Source organism: Silene latifolia, chromosome 4 (genome assembly GCF_048544455.1).
Source record: "Silene latifolia isolate original U9 population chromosome 4, ASM4854445v1, whole genome shotgun sequence".
Lineage (NCBI taxonomy): Eukaryota > Viridiplantae > Streptophyta > Magnoliopsida > Caryophyllales > Caryophyllaceae > Silene > Silene latifolia.
The window spans coordinates 51,550,867-51,562,578 of NC_133529.1; the positions used below are offsets into that span (position 1 = coordinate 51,550,867).

An 11,712-nucleotide genomic window follows, 5' to 3' on the forward strand; every position below is an offset into this window, starting at 1 on the left:
TTACTTTTAGAAACTCTAAAATTGTTCATCTAAAATTCTAATTTCAATATATAAGATTACTAGTGTAGTAGTAAAGATATTATTAGAATTATTTTAAGGATACTAGTAAATTAATCTAGTTAGTTAATATATTAGTATAAGGGTTTTGTTTTGGGTGCAACAAGAGGAGGAGCTCTATATTTGGGATTTAGGAGGATCATCCATAATACTTGAGCTCAAGAACAAATAAGGAAGGTGTCCTTATTTGTGCCCAAATTTTCGAACCAAGAACAATGTAAGAACCATTGTTTTCTCATTTTATTTCTTATTAAGTTATGCATGCACTGGATCCTTAGAACTCATATTAAAATGTTAATTAGTTCATCATTAGAAAAGTCTAATAATAGGTATATGACCGTAACAATTGGTATCAGAGCATAGGATGTTGCCTGCATAATCGATTTATAGTTTTTTCGAGTTATTAGTAACTTAATTAAAACTAAAAATTTGTGGTTTATTAGATAAATTCCCAAAATATTGATGCATGTTGTATTTTCTGGTCCTAAAATGGGTTTAGGTCATTTTGATGATTTATGGATTATTATTGCTTATTTTAATGATTTTTAGTGAAATAATTACATTTTTAGGAGTAAAATGAACTTTTATTTACTAAAAATAGTTAAACTTCACTACTGACCGTGATTTTTTAGTATGACCTCACATGAGTATCTTATGTATTGTATGTAAAATTTCGTATTAATGTGATTAATATTTTATGATTTATGATTTTTATGTGATAAAAATGGTATAAATGGATGTTAAATGACTAAAAATAGTTAAACTTTAAAACAGGCCATGAACTTTTAATATAATATCACATGCTAATTTTACAGATTGTATGTAAAATTTGAGATAAAATTGATTTATTATACATGATTTATAATTTTAATGGTTAAAATGATATAAATAGTAACTATTTTTAGCAAAAATAGCTAAAATGAATTTTATAGCATGAAAATTTTCCCTAATATTGTATATTTGATATGAACATCAGATCTAAAGTTTCATGATTAATTTTGATTGATTTGATATGTTTATTGATTTGTATGTGATAAAATCGATAAAAGGGCAACTTTATTAGTCATAAAAATAAATTCGAAATTTTTGGTTTAAATTTTGCCATTTCCAGGTTTTGGAAAGTTTTTTAAGAATGTTCAAAATTTTGATTTTGATTTTTCCATAAGTTTGATGTTTAATTTGGAATTAAATGGTAAAAGTTATGATTTACATGATTTATTAATGAAATAAATTATAAATATTTTGTGGGCAAATTTTATTGAGTTTTTGGAATCTTGGTAATATTCCGGTATTTACAAAAATGAGATTTCGAATTTTTCCAATTTTTATGATTTATTGCGAATTATTTCATAATTGTTATGGTTAAGAGAAGTTTAATAAGCAATAATAGAAAACCAAGATGAATTATTGTCCAAAATTAAGTAAGGACTAATTTTTGAAACCAAATTGAGTTAGGGTAATTAACTTGAGCTTAAATATGATTTAAGTATTGATTTGTGATTTTAATAAGTTATTATCACGCGTTTCCATAAAACCGGATTATATACGATATAAGGTTTCAATAGGGCGATTTGGCACATAATTTGGTATGATAAATACATATTATAATGCTGCATATTTCATTGTTGAATGTTATATTTTATTTATGTAATTTTGAATTATGTAATTTTGTCTTAGTATGGCCTTAGTTTTAATCGATATTACCCGTAATGTAAGGGGATATTGATTCGGTTTTAATTTATTGTGATCTCGTATCACCTTTATTTTTACTAGTTTTTCATTTTACAAATGTATAATAGGAATAGCTATGTATTTTTATTACTGTTTGTAATTCTGAAGTTCCTTCAAGACCCTGCCATTCGGAAAGGCGTTCCGACGAAGACGGTGTTCTAGGGAGGCGTGCCACTTGAAGATTCAAGGGACCAAAGGAGTTGGTTTCCGAATTTATAGTAGATTATTTGATTTTCTATTTTAGGATGGCCATACTAGGAATTTATTATTTGCTTTGCATTTCTTTTAATATGTTGCATGCATTGCCAAATCGCCATAACAACACATGCATTTCATATCGAGTCTTCGACCGTGTCAATTTTAATTATCGATAATTCGACTTTTAGCTCACTTAAAATTTATAGATAATAAATTGACATGACCTCTCACTGATTTTAAAATTGAGATTAGCCTTACCAAATAGTAGGAACCATGACTTCCCGTGACATTTGGGGTAGGTTCGGTTATCCCGAGGTGCCTACATTTATCATTGGGTAAGTGGGGTAATAAAACGTTATTACACGCGAAATTTGGTTGGTCTCAACGGGATATTATGACTAGTCTTATGTTCCGGGGCTAGAGATGGGTTTTAAGAAAAACATCGACCGAGAGTTCTAAAGTAGAATCAATTAAAGAGTTAATTTACCAGATTTGTATAAGTATGGGATGTATCGGTTTCCCCGTACCCATATTTGTATAAAGATGGATCTCGGAATCATTTATTATAGTTGGGTAGAGGTCACTATATAAATGCTATACTTGTATTTACAAGTATTATAACGATAAATGTTAATTGTTTCCTTCATCTCCATTTTTGTAGTTATTTATCCGCAATGGATTCATCTAACACTCTTACACCAACTACCATTAATTCATGGCTCCAATCATTCAATGAAAAATGCTCCTTGTATGACAATGACACGACTAGAGAACTACGCTTTGGCATTGGTGTGGATGGAAATCTTTGCTACCTTACCACTTCCACACCTCCCACTCCCATATTCATGCCCACCTCCTTGGTAAGAGAATCTTCTGAGGAGAATCTCACAAAATCCAAGGCAACCTTGTTTGTAGAAACAAGGAAAAATATCATATTGAGTGGGAGTCCTAGCAAGAATGTCCTTACAACTGAAAGGAGTAATGGTATTATTAAAGTGGTTAGTGAGACAACCACAACCGAAACCAAGAAGGGTGCCCAATCCTACGATGAATGTCATTATTGTAATGCCATGGGTCATTGGAAGCGAAATTGCCCCAAGTATTTGGCAGATATCAAAGCTGGTCTTATCGCTCCAGTCGGGGTTAAGTAATGTGGAAGCACTTAGCAAGGGTGACGTGGATCTCCGATTAACAAATGGATCTAGAGTAGCCGCCATTTCAAAGGGAACCTATGTGATTACCTTAGCTAAGTTATTTTGAGTTGCATCTACATAATTGTTATTATGTACCCACGTTGTCTAAAAACATTATTTCCATTTCTATGCTAGACATGGAAGGATTTTTCTTTTGCCATAAAAAACAATCGTTGTATTTTGTTGAAAATGACTTGGCCGTGAGCCAAGCCACTTCTATAAATGGTATTTATGTTCTAGACACTTCCAACTCAACTAAAGATGTCTATAACATACAATCCAAAAGACTCATAACAAGTGATCCAAATGATTCGTACATTTGGCTTTTTCGATTAGGTCACATAAATGAGAAACGCATTAAAAGGCTAGTGTCGACTGGATTTATTGGACCATTTGATTTTCAATCATATAGAATATGCGAATCTTGTCTCCTTCGCAAAATGATTCGTACTCCCTTTAGTGGTAAAGGGACACGAGGAAGTGATTTGTTGGGACTAATACATACCGATGTACGTGGTCCAATGAGCATCACCGCAAAGGAAAATTATGACTACTTCCTCACTTTTATCGATGATTTAAGTAGATATGGGTATGTTTACTTAATCAAATATAAAGTGAAGCATTTGAGAAATTTAAAGAATTTCAAAATGACGTAGAGAACCAATTGAACAAAAGTATAAAAGCAATACGATCCAATCTTAATGGCAAAGATCTAAGTAATGAGTTTATATGGATTATGACCTTGTGTCACTACCCGTAAGATCAAACTAATATGAGTCGGGTTGAGTTATCGAGCTCACTTTTGGGAATTTGCAATCCAAAACGGACACATTATTTTAAACTGAAAGGTCAACCTGGAGATACCTAAAATAGCAAGTCTATTTAACAAATGACATGGATCAGACTCGCATATTACATGAATCAAGCTGCCATAATAGAGCCAGTCTATTTATGAGCTAACACGTTAGTCTAGACGAACTTGTATTACTTCACCATATATGTTTGTGACTCACAAAGCTATCTCTTAAGAAGATAGAAGTATTTCTAAGAGATAGAGTGGGAGTAGATCGTCACAAACATGTCTTATAGTCAATGTGTTACTTTTTGAAAGTAATGGAACTATATTCTATTGAGATAAAGTGGGAGTAAAGTACACATGTTTTATTGTTAATATGTTACTTTTCGAAAGTAATGAAATATGACCTATTGAATGATCAATTGCTAGTAGTCCCTAATCGACTTTGTTGCATAAAAGTCATAGCATTACAATAAAATTTTTTTTTTACTGAAGAGTAGATTTACTTTAAGGCGATGGTCTCTTTAAAGTAAATAGAGCTTTAGAGTACGGAAAATCATAGATTGACATGAAGATGTTAATCAAGATAAAACATGTTAGGAATTGCCACATTTCATTTTGATGAAAAATGGCAAATGATATTAAAAATTCGCTTTTCTAAAATGGGAATTTAGAGAAGGATGTGTACGGAACAGAAAACCTTAAATAAAGATCTAAGAATCCTAACATATTATGCAAATCTTACTTAAGCGGTCCTAGAATGGTCTTAATAAAGCATCAAAGGATTGTAATAATCATACTTTTCGTTCATATGATAATTGAGAATGGTTTCATTCACATTATTGAAGAATCATTGTTATACATAAAGTTAAGTGGGAGCCAAAACTATTTTTCCATGTCTTATATGTGGATAACATATTACCAATTGAGAATAATGTACCAATGCTCTCCTTTGTGGAAGAATGATTGGGAGACTAGGAAAAGGTGTAATGTATTCTAGATTTCCAAATCTATGTGTTAAATTTGAGAGAATATTGTCATAGTGTCGAGAGCCTTATGATGATAAGTTCTTTCATATCTGTTTAACATCAACAAGGTTGAGTAGGTTGTTCATATTAATAAAAGTGGAATTACTATGTGATGTGACCATAATTAGCGCATATTTAGCCCCCGAATTAGCCTTGTTCCCATGCTTTTTAGTGCATATTTGGGTCATTTATTATCTTTAGTTCTTTGTTTTGCATATTCTTTGAGATTTTGATCCCTTGGTAGGAAAGGAGTAAGAATCTTGCATTTTCATGGCAAAACGAGACTAAATTGATCGAATCCAATGACCAAGCATCAAGGAGAGACAAGATTAGAAGGCCTTTGTACATATGATAGTAGATGAGCAATGTTGAGAAAGGATCCTTGAGTCCCCAAGGAAATCCCCAAGGAATTTATGAAGAAAAGGGAAGAAAAGAAGAAGAAATCTTGCTGAGGCACAATCCGTGCGGATTGCCTACAATCCGGCCGTCCACCATCTGCACAATCCGTGCGGTTTCACCACAAGACGCTCGGGTTTAGCCACTCCAATCCGCCCGGATTCACCTGAATCCGCTCGTGTTCCATCGCCAGAATCCGCCCGTCCCGACTCTAATCCGCTCGGATTCCTCTACAGCGCAATTTCGTCTTCTCTAAGCTACAAAGAAAGAAGCCCTTCCTTCGTAAAATACCGGCTCCCCCTTGCTCAATCTAAAAAGTGTAATTACTAGTTTAGCCCTTAGTTAACCCTAATGCATCCCCCTAATTTCCACTATAAATACCCTATTAGTCTAATTAGAAGAGCATGTTCTTCTTATCAATTCTTAGAGTAGTTAATATCAATCAAATCTCTCTTTAGTTTTGTAATCAACAATTAATCAAGTTTTAATACAAGTTTTATTTCCTTAATCTCTCTTTTGTTCATCCTTTATTTTGGGTAATTGAAGATTATTTGGGTTATTATTGGGAGATTGACAACCTCTCAATCAAGCATCAAGTACTTCTTTTATCTTTGCTTTATTATTGGAATCATTAGTAGGTATAATTCTCTTAATCCCTTTTTAATTATTGTTAATTACTTTCATTTATTCATCATGTTTCATTTTGTTGGTATGATTGACAACCTTGCTAGCATGATCAACATGATAATGAGTGAGTAGTCTCTTAGCTAGGGTTAATGGGTGATTAGGGGAAACCAACATGGGGAATGATTCATGCTTAAATTAATATGCTTTCATGTTTTATTTGCTTGCTTGTTTTGATCTCAACTCATGCACATGTTATGTTTGATGAAATGCGAGCCTATGAATCCTTGCATTTTTTACCCATCACCTATCTTTTCAATGAGACTTGTAAGACATAAACCAACTCGAGTCTCATTAGACCATGCATGTTGTTGAGTAGGGAAGATTAAGTCGACTTATAGGTGTTGTACAATCTAATCGATTCGGCTCCGGGACCCAAACTTTCCTAGGATTGTAAGATATAACCTAACTCAATCCATCACAACAATAATTGCTTGCTTATAATTTGAGAACATGTTTGTATGATCAATTCTCATGATTCCCCTATGACCCCATGACACCCTAGTGCTTTTTATCAATTGTTTACAACCCTTTTAATTCATCTTGCTTGTTTAATTTCATTGCTATTTTAGTTAGTGATCTTCTACATCAACCCATTTTGTGACACCCCTAAGACACCACTAGTTTCAATTAAAATCTCATCTCAATTCTCGTCCCTTGGGATCCGCCCTTTACTTGCCTCTTTACTAATTGTAGAGTTGTTTGTGGAGCTATAAATTGTGTTTTGATTCGGACGTGACCCAACGACCACATCTTTCTATTTGTGATCACGAAACGGACTGATCAAAAATGGCGCCGTTGCCGGGGACGGTGTTAGCTTGATTTAGATTTCTTTATATTGTTATTATTTGTGTCTTTTCTTTGCCTTGGGGAAGTAAAACTCCTCAAGGTTTGTTCTAATTGTTTTCAAGTTGTTTGATATTTTGCATGTCTAGAAGGTCACAAGGTGACTTGTTACCTTTTGATCGTGAAATTGAAAGAACTTTGACAACCAATAGGAGACTTGCTAGGAGGAATTTGAGAGTTATTAGTGAGGTTGTAGATATTCAACCAACTATTGAGTTCATCAACCCTTTTGCAAGAGAAGGTGAGGAGAACCCATTACACAATACCACCCAAAATCAACCTACAATGCCTAAGTTTTCATCACATTCCGTACCCACCGAGGAGAACCTACCCAATGGTACTCCCACACCACAACATCTAACCGGAAATTTCATTGCCAAATCCGCCTTTATCCAATTAGTCGAAAGGAGCCAATTTGGGGGGATGCCTAGTGAAGACCCTCATTCTCATATGGAAACCTTTTGTGACTATTGTGATGCGATTTCTCAAACCGGTGTAACTCAAGACCAAATTCGATGGGTCTTATTTCCTTTTTCTCTAATTGGCACCGCGAAACAATGGTTGAAGGGCCTTGATAAGGCCACTCTCGGGATTGATTCTTGGAAGAAGTTGGCTCTAGCTTTCTACAAAAAATTCTACCCACCGGAAAAGACTAACATGCTAAGAGCTCAAATTACGGGTTTTAAGCAAAGGGATGAAGAATCTTTGTATGAAGCTTGGGAGCGGTTCAAGGGAATTTGCCGCTCATGTCCTCACCATGGACTTAGCGAGTGGTTCTTGGTACAACAATTTTGGAATGGTTTATATGAAGATTTAAGGAACATTCTCAATATAGGATCAAATGGAATGTTCACCGAAGTTGATGACAATCAAACATGGAACAAAATTGAGGAAATGGCGGTCCATAACTCACAATATAGTAGACCTCGCAAGGCTAATAGAGGAGGAAAGCATGAAGTGGACTCCGTTACTCAATTGGGTGCTCAACTTAGTGCTCACATTGACACAATCAATTTGAAGTTTGAAAAAGCTATGGCTAGACGTGAAGAAGTCTCACAATCACCAAAGCATCATGTTAATGCCATGACGGCATCTTCATCAATCCCAAGTGGGATATGTGAGAATTGTGGAACTTTGGGACATGACCAAAGTGAATGTAGGGGAACAAATGAACAAGTGAATGCTTTCCAAGCATACAAGAGCTGTACCCCTTATTCCAACTATTACAATGAAAACACCAAATTCCATCCAAATCTCTCATACAAAAGCCAAAATGTTCAAAACCCTCAAACAACATACACCCCACCTCCCATGAGAAATCAAAATCAAAGACCCTTTTACAATCAAAACCAAGGTTACCAAAATCAAAATCCATACAATCACCAAAATGACCGAGGTTTTGATGTCCAAAAAGCGGTCCTCTAAATGCAAAAGAATCAACAAGAATTTTTCACTCAAATGCAAAAAGATAGCCAAGCAAAGGAAACAACCATCAACAACATCCTAGCTCACACCAAGATGTTGGAAACCCAATTGACTCAACTAGCATCTTCAAGCTCACAAAGACAAAAGGGGCAATTACCACCTCAAAGTAATCCCCCAAGACATGAAACGGTTAGTGCCATTCACTTGAGAAGTGGTACAAGGTATAAAGCACCAAAGAAGCAAGTTGAGGATGAAGTTGTGGAAGCTAGTGATAAGGAAAAAATTGTGCAAAACTCCAAAGATGGAGAATCATCAAAGGAAGAAAGTTCAAAGAAAAATGAAGACAAGGTTAAGGAGAAGGAGCCCGTTGTGATTAGACTTCCTTTTCCAAGTCGTCAAGCCAAGCCCAAATTTGATGATCAACTTGGAAAGTTTATGGAAATTGTGAAGAATTTGGAAGTCTCGATTCCTTTCACGGAATTAATCAATCACGTGCCGGCCTATGCGAAATACATGAAAGATATCCTCACAAAGAAGAAGTCGATCCGAAAACTTGAGACTATCGCCTTCACTAAGGTGAGTAGTGCAATACTTCAAGGGAGTTCACCTCCAAAACTAAAGGATCCGGGAAGCTTCTCAATACCGTGTACCATTGACGACACAACAATCAACAAAGCCTTATGTGATCTAGGGGCTAGTGTGAGTGTCATGCCGTACTCGGTAAGTAAAAGGCTGGGGATGGGAGAGCTTAAATGCACCAATATCACGCTCCAAATGGCCGATAGATCGACGAAGACACCATTAGGGATATGGGAAGATGTTCCCGTGCGAATTGGGAAGTTTTTCATCCCGGTGGACTTTGTCATTGTTGATATGGAGGAAGATTCCAACATTCCGATCATTCTAGGAAGACCTTCCCTACACACCGCGGGTGCGGTGATTGATGTGAAACATGGTGAGCTCACTCTAGAAGTGGGAGATGAAAGCATAACCTTTAATCTTGACAAGACTATGAGAGCTCCTCGTTTGAATGAACCGTGTTTCATGATTGATCATTATAGCCGGAAGGATGAAAGGAAGAAGTCAGAACTCCAATGGAAGAAGAAAATTGAAGATGCCCCATTCAAAGAGCAAGTGAATTGTGACAAGGAGAGCTTGCAAAGCTCATCAAAATCAAGCAAAGAAGAAGAGGATGGCCTCATTGGCCAAGAGAAGAAATTGGGAGAGTTGTCTCCATCAAATCAAGAGATTTTCAATGATCAACTTAATGAAGTTTGTGGTCTTTGGGACGACGAATTTGAAGGGATTTTTAATCCCTACATTGGTAATGCCATTGATCAAGAACGACAACAAGGGCAAAGGTCTATTGAAGAGCTTTATAACGATAATGAACAAGCTTTTGATTATTTCTTTAAGGTGTTGAGCAACATCAACAACACCTTAAACATGCCCCCTTAACATCTCATCAAGAATGAGAGTTTGGTGGAGTCCTCCCTAAACCACCATTTGTAAATATTTCTAACTCCCTAACTCGCATTTCAATTCTTTTATTGCATTTTTGTCATCTTTGGATTTATTTTATTTACTTTGATCAAGATAATTGTCATGTTTGAGAGAAGTAAGGGAGGGACTAACGATTTCAATTGATGTGTAGTGCTTTACCTTAGTGTGGGGATGACATTTGCCTAGGCTATCCTTGCCTAGTAATACCCCCACAATGAAGAACACAAGATATGAAGAAGAATGGAAGAATGGTAAGGGAAATGCATTGTACACGGATGGAACTGAATCCGGGTACAAAGGGGTAGAATCCGAGCGGATTCAGGAGAATCCGCCCGTCTTCAGACAATCCGAGCGTACTGGGTAGAAGACGCACGTCCTTCTGAGCTGAATTTTGAAAAAAAATTTGACTGTAAGAGAATCCGGGCGTCCTGAACAGCAATACGCCCGTCTTGAAGGGAAGACGCCAGTCTTCTCAGCTGAGGAAAACAAGGAAAAATCCCTGTGAAGGAATCCGTCCGTCTTCTGGAGAATCCGCCCGTCCCGTATCAGCGAATCCGAGCGTCTTCTCTTGAATACGCCCGTCATTAGGCGAGTTTTTCCCAACCCAGAAAGTGCACAATCCGCCCGTCTTGAGCAGAAACCGCACGGATTGCCCCTGCAGTTCGAAAATTTCGGTCTTTATAAAACCCCTCCCACCTTCATTCATTCATAACACTACTCAAAAACATCAAAACCCTCATCCTCTCCATCACAAAAACAAAATCCCTCAACTACATTCACCAAAATCAAATCAAACCATCCTTCTAACAACAAATCAATCACTCCTTTTCCAATAACAATCAAAACCGAGCACAAATCTTCAACCTTTGAGTCGATTTTTGAATTCATAAAGGCAAAGCCTTTCACCTTTAAATCGATTTGGGTACACTACAAATTGAAGATTTTTCATTCTTTTCTTGGTTAATTCATCAATGGCAAGGACTAAGGGAGCCACAAAGGCAACAAAGGCACCAAAGACACTTTCACAAAGGCAAAAGGCTCTTCAAGCAAAGAAAGCATTGGCTATGGTGGTAGCAACCCCAAACTTGGAAGTGCAACAACAACAACCTTCTATGGGAGCAACAACATCTACTACTCCGGAAATCGATCAACTCTTGCATTATCCGGTGGCTTTTGGTAGATAGATGGCTCAACATTGATTGTGGGAAGAAAGGCACTCCCGTTATTGTCAATGGCGGCTTAGTCACTATCCTAGCCAAATACTTTGATCCTAACTTCAACAAGGATAGCAAGTATGAAGCAAATGAGGGTGGTTATCTTGTTGATATGCATACTATGATAAACAAGTACAAGTGGGTTGCCCATAATCCTCTTGACACCAAGTATGGATGGCTCACTAGTGAAGCTAAATCGTTTACTTTGCCTTCAAAGATTTGTCGTCTAAGTGTCCATCGGACCAATTATCTACTTCCCCTTTCTAAAGAGGCCGAGTATATTATCCAACAACAAAAGGGTGAACTTGAAATGCCCTCCTCTTCCATTGTCATACCACCTTACCCTTTTGAGTACGAAAAGTTCAAGCCCGAGGGGGTTGAAGCAAGAAATGATTATGTGACTCTTCTCATGCAAGCAATGCACAAGCAAGCCTTTGAGGATCTGAAAAATGCTTACTTGGCTCAATATCCACCCCTCCTACACTTAGCTAGGCAAGGACTACTTGATCCATCATGTCCTTTGCCTAGTTGGGCGGATAGAGAAGTCCTATTTCCGGGTGCATCTAGGGTCATTTCGGGTGACAATGAGGTTGTTGGTAATGAAGAAGTTGATGATAACATTGGTGAAGAAGCAAGTGAAG

At 36.4% G+C, this 11,712-nt stretch overlaps 1 non-coding gene across 1 annotated transcript; it reads right to left on the minus strand.

The window, feature by feature from the left end:
* Positions 1-7,586: 7,586 nt before the first annotated feature.
* LOC141654187 (small nucleolar RNA R71) lies at positions 7,587-7,693 on the minus strand. The gene has a single exon (XR_012547751.1). It is a non-coding gene; the product is annotated as a small nucleolar RNA R71 (small nucleolar RNA).
* Positions 7,694-11,712: the final 4,019 nt, after the last annotated feature.